The sequence below is a fragment of the Aptenodytes forsteri genome, unplaced genomic scaffold (assembly GCF_000699145.1).
Source record: "Aptenodytes forsteri isolate BGI_AS27 unplaced genomic scaffold, ASM69914v1 Scaffold535, whole genome shotgun sequence".
Taxonomy (NCBI): domain Eukaryota; kingdom Metazoa; phylum Chordata; class Aves; order Sphenisciformes; family Spheniscidae; genus Aptenodytes; species Aptenodytes forsteri.
The window spans coordinates 711,263-725,931 of record NW_008795855.1 but is presented as its reverse complement, the minus strand read 5'-3'; positions in this window follow the sequence as shown (position 1 = coordinate 725,931).

The following is a 14,669-nucleotide window of genomic DNA, read 5'->3' as shown; positions in this document are numbered from 1 at the left end:
AGTCACCAAGCAAGCCAGCTAAGCCTTGCATGTGAGCATGGTGTTTAATGGGATAGGGGCTCCCCCAGCTAAGCCAGGCTCAAATTCTGGCCGTGGGGACAGACAGCAGCACTATGCTTCTGCTGGGGGGACTTAACAGGGGAAGCTTAACTGCCTGGCTAAAGCCAGCACCGTGACCCATCCCAGGCCAGGAGATCTCATGTGCTGAAACAGAGGGCCTTAGGGAGGCCAGCAGAAGTCAATGCTAAAGGACATCGAGGTGGGTGAAGTCATATTGTACTTTAAAGCAAAGGAAATCTCACTCCCTGACTTTCCGGACAGTCTTATCCTTGGAGGTCAAATATCCTCCCGAAGACACACAGAGTCATGATAGGAGCCTGGCATTGTTGTCTGTGCTACATTTCTGTACTTTTATAGCAAATGGAAGCGGGCCATACATTGTTTTGACTTTCTTTGAGTCTCTTAGAAGGGGGAACTGCAGCATTGCAAGGGTGGAGAAGCTCTATGGGAAGGGAGAGAATAATAGCTCTTCTCTCTGTGGGCCGATCAATACTATTGTCATACATTATTTTTATTAGGAATACTTCTCCCTCGTCTGCTGTAGTCATACATTTTTGTTCTTACAGCAAATGGAAAGGGATTGTGAAAACTTCTGGAATTTGGGTGAAGATTGGACAACTTGAAAATGTGAAATACTAGTGTCTTTTTTAGGGTTATTATTATTATTATTATTATCATCACTGTTAATAACAATAGCAACATCTAGTGTTTGTGAGTGTTTTTCATCATGGGTCTAAGAGCACCTTTAAGAGTGCGATCAGGTAGGGTGAGCTGGAGAAAGTTTGTTGGTATCAGAGGCCGTTAGAATATATGATTGTAGTGGCAGAGAAATGCTGGGCAAAACGCAATGGCTTTTGCTGGAACAACAGTAGAAAAATATAGCAAAACCCCCAAAACCTTAAAAACTGACAAACTACCTAGGAGTAACAGTAAGTTTTTTCCTAGCATGCTCTGACCCATTTCTAACAGACCTTGTCTTTATTTCCATCAGTCATCCCATTGAAATCTGCCCAGTGTGACAGGACTTCCGAAATGCCCACAAGCTAGTATTGAAACATGTTTTCCTACCTGGAGCCATGGTACTGATACTGATGGTTTAACCGAAGTGTCACAAAAAGTGGTCAAATAAGTTTTGATGTCTGTAGCCTAAAGTGTTTCTTGACCAGGTTGGACCACCTGGGGTGATGTCAACATGCAAAGTGGTCCCTTATGCCACGTCAAGTCAAGCCAAAGGCGGTGGTGGGGAGCGGCTTCATTCTGAAGCGCGTGTGAAGTGCTGGAGGACGTGGCGAGGGAAGTCCCTGCACCGAGTAGATTATGGGGCTTAGGCACTGGTGAAATATATGTGATGGAAATGCTGCCCGGGGGTCCTGCCTGATATATATGAGGGTGCTGCTGTCTGTGCACGTAGCCTGTGCCAACCGGATGGATCAGGCAGAAATGCTAGATTAGCAAAAGCCTCGGCAAGTAACATAAAGCGTCAGTTAGAAACATTAGCTGGCGACCACATGATGTTATCTTTTAAACTTCCCAGGACAACAAAGCGCCGTCTGTTAGGGTTGCTGAGTGTTTTCAGAAGGGAATGTCACGCTGGTGAAAGCTGTTTGATGGACTGTCCCGCCAAGCTAAGTTTGCTTGTACCCACACAAGAGCAAAGGGAAGACAGGCACCATGATATGTGTCCTGCACTGTCCATGCTCCAGACAGCCCCCTCAGCCCCTGAGAGTATCCTGCTGACTCCCATGACCTGTCCTGCCCACTGTGATCGTATTGAAGGTCCTGGCAGATAGGCAAGGCTACAATCCCACATCAATCCACTAACAAAACAGCTTTCGGGTGTTTGTGAGGCACTGGGATCTGCGTGCTCACTGCTCCTCATATGGCACCAAGAGATCTAAATTCACATGATCTGGTTTAGATCTCTAAAAGTGCTTGTGAGATGGACCCTGGGAGCCTCTGGCAGACCTGAGAACTTAACCTGGGTCTCTTGTGTCCTGGTCCAGCCTCCTAATGATGAAACCACCCTTCTCCTGCTTTTAGTTGCTTTTCTGAACCTGCCAGTAAGGATGCCTGTCAGGGCTCACCAAAAGAAATTCAGACCTGCTCAGTAGGGTCTCTACCAAGAACATGCACTCATAAAGAAAATCACCTTTGGGTTAGTCAGAAAGTGTCAGGGGAAACCCAAACCCAGAGCAAAGAGGCTGACAGCCAAACAAATGAACATGTTGTTGTTGTTGTTGCTGCTCCTTCGTAAAAGCAAGCAAGCAAGGATCTTGTCCCATCTGAAATTTCCAAACCCTGTCTTTGCAAATCACGCCTTGCAAATCATGGTGGTCCAGTGGGACCAAGTCGGAACTTCATGACTCTATTTTAACCTGTTGCTGGTGATTCCTGCTTTGAAAAGGGGAACACATCCAACCAGTATTTCTCAGAGAGTCTGGTGACCCTAGGAGTCCCCTTTCTTATCTGCATTGTTTGAGATGTCTTTACAGTGCCCCAACTTTTGGAAAGTGGTGAGTCCTGTTGTTCTTTCCTTCCTCCCTCCCACCCATGGCACCCTTTCAAGTTATCTTTACAGTGACAGAGCCACTTGAGATCACAGGTCACTTTGGGAAGACGCTAGCCCCTATGGAAGAGGTGAGTGTGAATGTGTGTGTAGTTTCAGGGTGCGCATGGCACGTACCATGTTACAGTAGTTAGAGTCACAGGCGGTGCGTACAACATGCTAGGTGTCTGGAAGAAACATACCCTGCTCTGTACATGGGATTTTTCACATTGTGGAGATTCTCCAGAAGACAAGCACCTGGATAAATATAACCCAGCCCAACAGGTCAGCATAGGTCCAAGCAGAGAACCAAGCGTTCTTCAGCCTCCATGGGAGAAGCAGCAGCAGCCTATTTAGACTGAGGCAAGTCAGATCTACAGCCACCCCTCTACCAGCTTTGGTGGACCCTGATTGCTACTTTTTGTTTGAGTCCCTCCCTTCTTATGTGCAGTGCCCTGCCATGCTGTGTCCTGCAGAGCACCAGGGTAAGATTTATACCCATTGCTGAGGATCAGACCCAAGTAGGCTGTGCCTTGTTCACTCACCTCCTCAGAAACAGTAATTTGTGCTTAAAAAGTATTTCCTGGGAAAATGTTTAGGGAGGTTTCCCAGCCTCAAGAGGGGAACACCCACACGCTTGTCTGGCAGCTGGGCTTGGCATGAGTGGTCCCTGGGAGACCACACAGCTCTGCTAGATTGCCCTGGAGATTTGGAGGCAATGCATCTGCTGGCTTTACTATTGATCCCCCAAGGGGCTGAAATGGAGGCTTGGGAGTTAATGCTCAGAAACACAAACCAATACCACAGAGCAAAAGTGCCAATATTTACAAATTCCTGATGCAAGATTCACAAACTACCTAGAGAGAGCATAGGAAGTTACCTGCTGTGTCCCCCCAAACACACGCATACACACACACTTGTGCGTGGCTCTTTCCAGTCCGTAGGTGATATGCAAACAGACCTTAATTTAGGTCCAGGTCAGGAGTCCAGGCAGCGCTGGAGGCTCTCGGTGCCCACAGAGGTCGGTGCGGGAGAGGAAGGCTCTGCAGGCTAGCTGAACCAAACTAGGAGTTTTTACATTCCTGCCGGAAGGTAAAAACCTTCCTTCAAGAAACACAACCAAAAGTAAGTCTAGACAGTGCCTTGCTTTATAAATACCCAGGGAAAATGCACGAATAGCCACAATCTCCATGATCTTGGGGAAAAAACTGGAAGCTGACTCCACTACCCTCTAAAAGGCATGTCTGCAGAGTCCCCATGCTGAGTCACAGCTCCTGAATTTACACTTTTCCTCTCTGTTGGAGGAATCCGGCAGAAGCCGGGTTGAGGGAAAAACACAGAGCAGGTTGGGGCTTGCTGTGTGTCTGCTGAGCCCGTCTCTTGCCAGGGGTACCAAGCTGAACATTATCTATGCTTGGGCTGCAGTTTAGCAAGCTTGAGAACCAGGCCCAGAAATAGCATGCCAAATATTAATAGATGTTTTTGGAAAGATTGCAGGAGACAGATGAGCACACCTTGTATAAAAGCTCATTAAATGGTTTAAACTAAAAGGCCCCAGTTCAAAACTTCCCGAATGGGAGAAAGTGTAATGTGAGTCACTTGCATTCCCCAGGAAGAGAAAACAATGTGACGTGTTCCCTAGGCTTCCCGGGAAGAGAAGAGAGTTGTGGGGAATTTTGTAGCTTTTTTCCTGTGTCCTGTTTTTATTTGTGCCCACACCTTCTGTGAGCAAAGCCTGTCCCCTTGCCCTGCGACTGGCAGCACCCAGCTCCTGGTAGATGAGAGCAGTGGGAGGCTGGTGCTGGCTATGGGACTGTCTGGGCAGGACACAAGGGGAAGGCTGGAGGCTCCAGCCATCATGCGCCGGTGCTGGCAGGACACGTGGGCGTAGCACGCCTGGTAGACAGAAAGTTTGCTGAAGAAATGCAGTGGTAGTTGTCATGCTGAAGGTTTCTCTGCCCTGCGTCCTTATTCAATCCTCCCCCTCCCCCCTTTTTCCCCCCCCCCCCCCCCCCCCGAAATGATCCCTTTTTCCTAGCCTGGTGCTAGACTCCGGGAGCTGGATCACCGGCAGCAAGGGGGTTATAGCTGTGATTTTTAGAAGGGGGAAGGATTTGACACTGTGACTCTGTTGATGAAAGGGATCCTTTTGATTTTCTCTGTGTAGAAATCAGGACTCGGACATCAGGCCAGTAAAAATAGGGAGTGACTCTGCATGTGTGTGTCATATTCCAGAGCAGGACGGATAACGGCCCAAGGCACTGCCCTGTTCTGCTCCAGCCCAGCCTGAAGGAGGGCATTGAATCGCCTCCGTGTTCAGGCAAAACACCAAAACCCTGTGCGTAACTGGCAGCGTGCTCGTGTCTGCTGGCTGCAAGTGCCGACTCCCAGAGCTGTTCCTCACGTGCATCTCACTGTATAGTGAGAATATCTCTCATTTCTCTTATGGCTTTTCCAGGCTCAAAGGCATTTGTGAAACAGCTGGGAGACTCAGCAAAAGGCAGGCACCAGTGGGGCAGGATGGGCTAGCGGCCAGGGGTGGAGAAGGTGTAAGGGTTCCTGCTGTGTCCCTGCTGCTTCACGCAGTGGTGTTAAGGCTCTGACTGAGGGCACAGCAAAGTGTTCTTCTTTATGGTTGGAAAAAAGAAAAAAAAGCTGATTTGCTCAGGGCTGTCGCATCCGTGCTTGAGAGGTGGTGGTGTGTTTATGCAAAGCACCAGTAGCAAAACTGCTTCTTCCAGAAGCTTTAAAGCTATCTGGTCCAACCATCAGCTGCCACGTCTACACTGACAACACACTAATAATACCTGGGTGGTCCTTATTAGTCCCCGCTGGGTATCAGTCATTTATTGCCATCTGTGGCCATGTAGGTAGGTAAGAGATTGGTCTTTGCTGTCACAACTGCTTTGAGCTAATCACTCGGGTTCATTAATCTTTCGTTAAATGGTCGCTTTAATGTGTAAGTACACTGTGACCTGACCTCACATTAATACTGTGCAATCCTTACAAGCTAGCCTCAGCAGTCCTAGTTTGCTCCTGCTTCTACAGGAGACCTGTAAAGCCTAACAGATAAATTTGGCAGGCCGATTAATTTTCCACATTACTTCCCAGCAAAGCCCTTCAGCCCCAGGAGGACCGTGATACTTAAACCTGAACATCACTTGCCTGGCTAGTGCCAGCCCAAACGGGGCTGAAATGCTTCAAGGAAAGATGACCGAGTGGTATGGCTGGTCCCTCGCCAACCCTCAGGAGGGGCAGAAGGAGTTTTGTTTGTAAATGGACTCCTCCATGAGCAAGACAGAGGTGTTGAGATCGATGGGATGTTTCCACCACCTCCTCCTAAAGGAAGGGCATTTTTGGTCACTCCCTGAAACGCTGATTCACTTGCCTGGCAGAAATTCAGGCATGTAGCAGGACAGTCAGTGTGCCAAGAGCTTTTTCTCTATCAGAGAAAAGCTTGTTATTAAGCTGAGAGCCACTTTGGGGACCATGTTTAGCTTCAGTTTGTCTCCAGCATGGTCATCTTGAAGTCTCTGGGGTTGCAGTGAGTTGTAGAACATGATTGGTAAGTCTGAACCAAGAAGTATTTATCTCCCTGCATAGGAAGGTCACACCATGGTATCTTTCCTCAAAGAAAGGGAGAGGGCTGCAGCCTGTCTCCCTCTGCCTATACCAGAGAGTAGTTCTTTCACTTTGCTCCCTACTCCCTTTCCAAATGTCTGCCTACAGCAGTTGGGGCTTGGGAAGCTAATGCATCAATAATTTTCATTTCCTGCTGTAAAACTCGCCCTGGGGATTTTGCTGGGAGGGTGGGGCAGAAGATTTGAGGGAGGAGATTCATCTCTTGAAAATCACGTTTGATGCTTAAGGCTTTTCCAGCCTTCTTAGGCTGATCACGACAACATTCGTTGCCATCTCTTCCCACCCCATTTTGTGCTTTCTACTCATATCCTGTCTGTGTATTTTTGGCCACTTGCTAACAATTCATTTGAGCTCAAACTTGGCACATGACACTCGGCTCTGAGTGTCACTGCACAAAAACAAGCTGACATCAGTTTAACCAGCTCAGCGACCTGGCGGCAACCACGCTCCCAGAGACGTGGTAGGGTTCAGGTCAGCTTTTGGTGTGGCAGGGGATGGGGTTGTTCCTTACAGGGTATATTCAGCCCCTCGAAATGCACCTGGGGCTCTGACCAGGTATCTTTCCTTTGGTGCAGGCGACAGCCACATCTCCCGAGCACTGCGAGCCCAGAGGGTGAGAGGGGTCTTGCTCAGGGGCTGCTGCCGGTTCCCTCAACCCTCTCATCCCAGGTTGCCCTGAGATGCCAGCTCGCGTGGTGGGAGCCAGGAGTAGGAGCACGGGCAGCCAGAACTGGGCCCAGCCCATGTAACAGAAATAAATGTCCATGCTGGCAGACCACGGCTCGCTGCTGGGGAGACTTTGCAGACGTATTGCTGAGCTCCTGTCTCAGGGCATTGGCACCAGCTGTGGATGCAGCTTGGATCAACAAGGGTATATCATCCGCCTGGCTCAGGGGAGCGGGCTGTGCTGCTGAGGGTGGGAATAAGCAAAAAATGTCCATGCAGCAGCACTTGGGCATTTCTTAGTAGTAGTCTAATCTAGCTTTTTTCTTTCTGTTGTTGGTATTTTCATTTATATGTCATGGTAGATGAAATTCCATATGGAAAACTGTGATTTATCACTTCCCAGTCATCTCTGAAAGGCAGAAATGGGAGTTCATCAAAATGTGCTTTTGCCGTCAGTCATTTGTTTTACCTGCAAAATGAGAAAGGCAGAAATGGGAGTTCATCAAAATGCGCTTTTGCCGTCAGTCATTTATTTGTTTTACCTGCAAAATGCTGAGATTTTTGGATTCCCACAGAGAGTCCCCACAAGAACCGTAATGTTGATTGCTGATGCAAAACATGTTCTGTTGCAAAATATTTAACCAAACTTTCATGCCCAGCTGAGGATAGCCCTGCTCTGTCTTTGGATTCAGAAGACAAGATGCACAGTCACAGAAAACAGCGAGGGAAAGAGAACCAGGTGTTATTCTCAAAAACTCTGTGCAGGAAACTCACTCCTTTCTTAAGACACGAACTGCACATCAGAGACAAGATTTCAGCTCATCCATCTGACAGAGGTCTCGTGTCTCCCTCGGCATGTCCTTTAGACTCTGCTCCCATCAGTGCAAGGGCACTAGAAAAATTTTCAACCTCACAAAGAGGAATACACGAACGACTACAAGGGGATGAGCTACTGTGGCTTGGAGGAGAGGTGCAATGCAGGTGCCTAAGCTGGAAAGAGCAGCGGACTGTCCGTCAGGGGAAGAGCTGCAGTCAGTGTCTGGCATTCCCACAGGGGATGGACACAAGTGCAACCGATCCAAATAGGCTCATTCATTGCCTACTCGCTTTAACCTCTTTTTAAGCAACTCATCTTGCTGTCCTGTGTGTGGCTCTTGACCGAGCTGTAGCACTTGTAGCCTTCTGTCAGCAAAGTCTGCTAGAGAGATTCCTTGTATTAACCCTTGGGGATGCCATTAGATACAGCAATCTTATTCTGGTAGTTCCTCTCTCCTGCTTTTAAACTCCTGCTTGATTTTCATTCTGAAACCTGGGCTAAAGACAAGCGAATGATCCTGATTCTCTCCTAGCAACTTGCACCGTACCGTGACAAGTCACAGTCTTGGTTCCAGGAGCAGCTTCAGCACTTCCCACCCTCCTGCTGTCCCTGGCCACCATCTCATGTCCAGCAACCGTGTGCAGGAGCACTCTAACCCAGAGCAGGAACCGATGGGGCTTGAACCTCATTCCCCCGACATGTACATTTTTTTAACTCGCTGGTTTATTTTCCAGCCAGATCAGCTCCAGAATCTGACTCGCAGCCCCGTGTGCTGGCACAACAAAGGAGCATCACAGGAGTGCGGGCGGCTGAGAATGGCTCAAGCCGGCATCGCTGCCAACTGTGGAGCCTCCTCCTGCACGCATGCAGGTAAACCCTGGGCTTTTACAGGGTGATCATCTGTCATCTGGGTTCCTTTCAGTAAAGCTACCAAGCTCTGTGGATGAGGCCGGCAAGAGGGTTTTTTGCAGCATGAACAGCCAGTTACGCAGTAACCAGAACAGTCCCATGAGGGATCGTTCCAAAACCAAAAAAAGTATGTTCCCTTTGCCCTTTGTTTCATTTAGAATAGAAGGATGTGTGAGGCTGGGTTTATCAAAAGAATTTAAATGGCAGTTTCTAATCTTACGGTGCAGAGATGTTTTAACAATCTTGCTGCAAAAAAATTAATCTCCTGCAAGGGCAAGGAGGAAAAAGCACAATTGGTCCCTGCAGCAGGGGCCTGAGAGGAGAGTCTGTGAGGGCAGTCTGTTAGCTGGGTTAGGAGAAACCAGGAGTGATTACAGGGCTGGGAAGGGGAGAGAAGAGTTTCCTGCAACGTCTTAAAGAGGAAAGGTTTCATTAGCCACTCCTGCATGCCCGCAGGGGCTTGGCACAGGGATTTCCAGTCCCAATAAGCTAAAGCTCTGCAGGGGGACATGAAGGAGGCCCTTTCTGCTGTGGAACCTCAGCACTGTGGAGCAGGTTGCCCAGAGAGGTTGTGCCATCTCTGTTCTTGGAGATTTTCAAGAACAGACTGAGTAAAAACCTGTGCAACCTGTTCTGATTTCAGAGCTGACCCTGCTTTGGGTTGGACTAGAGACCTTCTGAGGTCCCTTCTGGCCTGAATGACCCTGTGATCCTCAAAGAGGAGAGGAGGAAGGAGCAAGAAAGCCCTTTTATGCCAGGTGGGCAAGCTGTATTTGCGAGGGTTGGGGCTGTTGGAGGATGGCACACAGTTGTGCCAACACAGGCCATGTGGATTCTCCTGTAGCCAAAGGAGGAGGCAGGGGTGGTGTTTACCACAACCTGTGGTTTAAAACCAGTGAGCTCTCCTCACTGGACTGACTGCCTTTCCGGTACACTGATCCTTAAATGAGCCACAGGTTTATGGGTCACCTCTGGAGCAAGGAAAGGTTTGCAAAAGCAGAGTTGTGTCTAGACATGCACATTGAAGAATGTGGCATATTCTGGGAAGGTCATTTTGAAGGAAGGCGCAGGTGGCCCTGAGAGCACACATGGTTTTGAGAGGGACAGGGAGCCTCTGACTGAACAGAGAAACCATTTATCCTTCACCTCAGCAAATACCAGCTTTCCTGACAGCAGAGATGCAACCCTGGTAGCCAGCCCTCCTGTGCAGTTCTCCTTCAACTGTAGATAAATATATGTACATGCAATTTTTAGCCCTTTCAGTAATTCCCCTTCCTGGCCTGGCTTTGGCAGGGAAGCAGCCCTCCTGCCCACAGCTGTCTGCAAGAGGATGTTGCCAATCTTTCATGAAGATGCTCTTTCAGCATATACAGTCCTGGTGCATCTCGGCTGGTGGGGCTCACTTGGGCTACAACAAAGTGCTGTCCCTGGTTCTCCCCAGCCAGCTGCTCCTCAGTCCTGCCCTGTGGGACCAACTGTTGGCAAGAGATTAGTGTGGGCCTACTGCTAAGCTGGATGTCATGAGCTAACCAAGTCCTCTTTTAGCTCGAGTTGTTGGGGGACAGGATTCTGAGACAAAAGGACCTGAGTGCCAGTCACCCATGCGGCGCTGGAGTGGAGCATGGCCTCTGCGAGCAGCATCTTGGCAGCTACATGCACTTGTCTTGGCAAGGACCCATCACGTTGGAGTCAGCGTCACACACTGTGCTCTAGGGAAAATACCAGGGACTGCCGAGGGTGGTGACAGCCCAGTCTTCTCCACTGCTTTAGATCGTTCTTCTAACCTTTGACTGTTTGCTCACAAGGTCTTGGCAGGCAGGGAGCAGAGAGCAGGAGTGTCTCTGGGCTTGTGCCAGGTGTGGAGCAGATGTTCTGGGGACCTGTCTGGTCTAGTTTGCGTGTGACTGTGGCAGGTGGGCTTTGACCACTCAGCTTGTTTCTTCCAGCCACCCTCAGTCCTCACTTCCTAGGCTGTGATTAAACTTGCACGACATTTCCTTCCACTGAGCAGTCACTGGGGCTGGAGCTCCTCTCCTCCCTTCCATCCTCCCTTTTGGCTCAGAGGAGCCAGAGACAGCTGCCTGGACATGGGGTAGTCCATCACCTCTCCCATCACCCGTGCTTAGTTCCTGCTCGGGTGGCGGGTTGGGAGCACACACATGGCTGTAGCACATGCGGATGCCCAGAGGAGAGGACAAGAACAGGAGAGGCGCACAGGGAGCCTCTCTGCAAAGTTTCCCAGCCTCCAGCAGTAGGATTTAAGAGCTCTCGGTACCCTTTTTCATCCCTGAATTTGTCCAACTGCATTTGGCCAACCTGTGTAAACTTTTGACATCCTGAATGGCCTGTGGCAAGATGCTCCGCAGCTCTGCTCTGCATGGTGTGCTCAGCCATCGCCTTTTGTTTATGCCACACTTGCCAGCTGCCAGTTTCATGGGATGCCCCCCAGCTCCGTTATCAGTAAACAACTGTTCCCTTATTCACTGTCTCCATGCCACGGGCAGTATTGCAGATCTCGAGGAAAGCAGCACCTCAAGCTGTCTCTCTTCCAAGCTGAAGAGTATTGGAAATTTCGTAACTTAAATCACATATACGGGGGCCCTTCCTTCTTTATTTTTAAGCTTGGAGCAGGCGCAGCAGTGCAGAGGAGCAGTGGGAAAAGGGTGCTTCCATGTCAAGAGAATTGCTCAGACAGCTGATGGCCTGACCACACCTAGGGTGTTACCTGCTCATGCTGGCAAAGACCAGCAAGGAGCACAGCTCTGGTACATTTACTCTCAATTTATCCTGTTGAACCTGCTCCTGCCTAGTTTAGTGCAGCAGCTCATCTGACTGAGCTGCAGCTTTTCTGGCATTTTTTTTTTTTCAGCTGGTGAAACTTTATCAACTTTTTTTTCAGGCAGTAACAACTCACAGCAACAAACCTGACAGTCCTACGGATCTGCAGTTAACCCTGAGAGCCTTTCATGTCACATTTACTCTCCCGCACTGCCCCTTGTATGGCAAAAAAGGGGGGAAAAAAATCCAACCCAACATTTTCCCCGTGTTATTCACATCCAGCCTACTCTGGCTTCGAGTGCCTGGTTGGAGTGAGCATGCGCCTGGATGCTGGACTGGACCCTCCCTTCACCAGCTTGGGTTCTCTGCTACTGAAACTCTGCAGGGCCAGCTGGAGAATGCCGACTTACACTGTTTGGGAATCAGCCCTTTGACTTCAGTGGGGCAAACTGCTGTTTCCATAGCTCAGATGTACTACTCCTCCTGCAATTTAGAAGGGTTTGTGTTCTCAGGTGTTGGAAAAATAGAGGTGAATCAGCAGTGCACCTGCCTGCGTGGTCAGGTACCGAGCCCATCCAGAGATCATTTAGAGATGCTGGCGTACAGGTGCCTGGTGGTACAAGACTCTTTCCCCTGCCAGCCCAAGGGACCTGACTCTCTTCTCATGGGGATCTGAGCATGGATCAAGCCTGTTGAAGTCCATCTAATTCCAATCAGAGGATTTGCTGGGGTGCAGTCTGGGACACACTCTCCATCACAGAAGTCCTGCCTGTGTCAGATATTAAGGTCTGGAGTCTCAGCAAGGGACAATTTGCAAAACTCTATTGTGGTCAGCGTACATTGATTAAGGAGCCATCCCCTATTACCTAACCTTACACCAGGCAAGCAACATCCACACCTGCACAGGCTACCTGGATACATGTTATTACTCTTTCTTCTTCAAGGAGTTTTGAAAGTCCCATATCTCAACCTAGAAGCAATGCCAAGAGCATCAGGTACTGAAAACAAGATGAACTGCCTTGCTGTGTGAAAGTCAGTGTTACAGATGAACCTGTGGGAATGGCCAGAGACAAGTCCATTCACTTCTTCCCCAGAGGAAAGCATGAATATCTTTCTAGGGAACAGAGAGGTTTTAATTAGTGCTCCCTTCTGCATAAAGCCTGGCTCTCCTACTCTGTCTCCTCAGATGAATACAGCTATAATTAAGAGGCAGCAGTGTCAGGAATGAGAGCAGGCTCCAGCCTGTGATTTATTAAGGGATGTCGTGGGTGCAATTACCTTTCTCTCTTCTCCTCTCCCCAGTGTTTTTATAAAGTGAATTTACTGATGAAAGGAGTGTCTCAGGCAAATGGACGCCTCTGTGTTTATCTACAGCACAGACAGAGCAAAGGCAGAGTCACTGCTTTTTCCTCCGTACAGTTACCACTGAAAGCCTCAAACCTGACTTGGAGGATTTTGTGTCCACAAGTCACAGCTCTGGCCTAAGCCCCAACCCTCTGTGACCGCCTGTGAGCAACACCCGGACCAAGGGCAGCACCCACCAGCGCCCTCCTTATTGCCAACCATCTCCTGCCAGCAGTGGTAGGATGAGGAGTGACCCCAAAGGAGTCCCATTGGTGGTAATGAGGAGTGGGCAGCAGACGAGGACAAGCCACTTGCGTTGTCCACAGCAATGAGGTGGGTCAGGGTTTGGGTTTTGCTTTGTATTTGCTGGTGCGGGAATCTGGGGGAGCCCACGGCTTTGGGTGGCAGCTCTAGTTCTCCTGGAAGCCAACACCTCTAACGCCTGAAGAGGTTAGAACTGTCTCGGCTCCCAGGTAGTTCCCACTTCTAGTCATCTTCAGTGAGAGGAAAGTTATGTGCAAACAGTCTGGGGGAGGGTGATTTGACTCGGACTGTGCCTGTTTGCTTGATCTTAATCGCCGTCCTGCCAGCGGCAGTATTTCACTTGCTGAATTACTCAGTGATGGCGAGCATTACTGCTGAGTGGCTGAACTTTGGTTTATTGCCATTCAGATGGTCTGCACTTTACCTTTGTAGGATATAAATCTGGACAGGTTGAGACTGATAAGATAGAGGGGAAGAAAAAAGAAAAAGGAAGCAGGAAGAACAAAATTAAAACAAGTTTAAATTATGAAAAGCTTTTGGGGGCCAGTACCCCAACTGAAAGCCAAAAAAAGGAAAGCATTCACTGGCCCTTTCCAAGGTGGTGTTGAAAGACCCCAGCCCACCAAATGCCGAGTGTTACTACTCCACCAGCCATCGAAAGAGCTGCCTTCACCGAGGGCAAGGATGGCTTGGAGGCCTGTGAGCCATGAAGGGCTCATTTGCGCCACACCTGCCCATCACGACAGCCGGGGCTGTTGCGAAATCCTATCTGCTGCCCCTTCCTGCCCTGGGTCTTGGTGCCCATTGCCCTGGCAGTGCTCAGCTCCTCCATCCCAGCTGAAATGCCTGAGAGAAGCCGTGGCAGTGTATTGGGGAGTGGGAAAGGAGAGTTGAATAGGTGGGCTAATGCCTCAGCGGGTGAAGACCCAACCATGGTCTGGATGTGGGAATGTGCCGCTGGCACCTGAGATAAGGATTTCTGGCACATGAGACATGTTTGCCCATCTCAACAGGGTAAGGAAAACCTTTGTGGGAGATGCTTGTGAGCAGGGTTGATTTGTGACCCCCCTCTGTAGGCAGCGATGGATGAAAGGCATGGAGCATCCTGAGCAGGCCCTAGCTGCCATGCCAGCCGGGGCTGCACCTTGTCCCCTGATCTGACATGGAGCAGCCCAGCCTCTGCCGTCAGCCTCTCGCCTTGTGCAGATGTGAGGGGTCCCCCTGATTCAACTGTGCCTGCAGGAACAGTTACCTCCAGGCTTCACTTGGTGCTTCAAACCAAATCAGGGCCGAAGTAGCTTGTCTGGCCACTTCAGTCACTGTTCCAGGGCAGCTGAGCAGGCAGAGCCTGTGACTCCCCACCTTTGGCTTCCTCTTCCCATGGGTGGGGAAGCTTTTGGTCTCCCTCAGCGGAACCTCAGTGGCAGTGAGCACATTGCAGTAACGCCTTTGGGAGCATTTGGGGAATGGGAACAAGGGCTGGGCTCTCCTGGGGAATTGCAGTGCAGGTGAATGGGGAAGATCTCCAAACTGGTCCAGCACTCAGCTACACACCCTTCCCTCCCTTCTTAATTGCAATTCTTCCTGATTTATCTGCATTACCAGGAAATAAAAATACCAGGGCTTTTTTGGGTAACCCCCCCG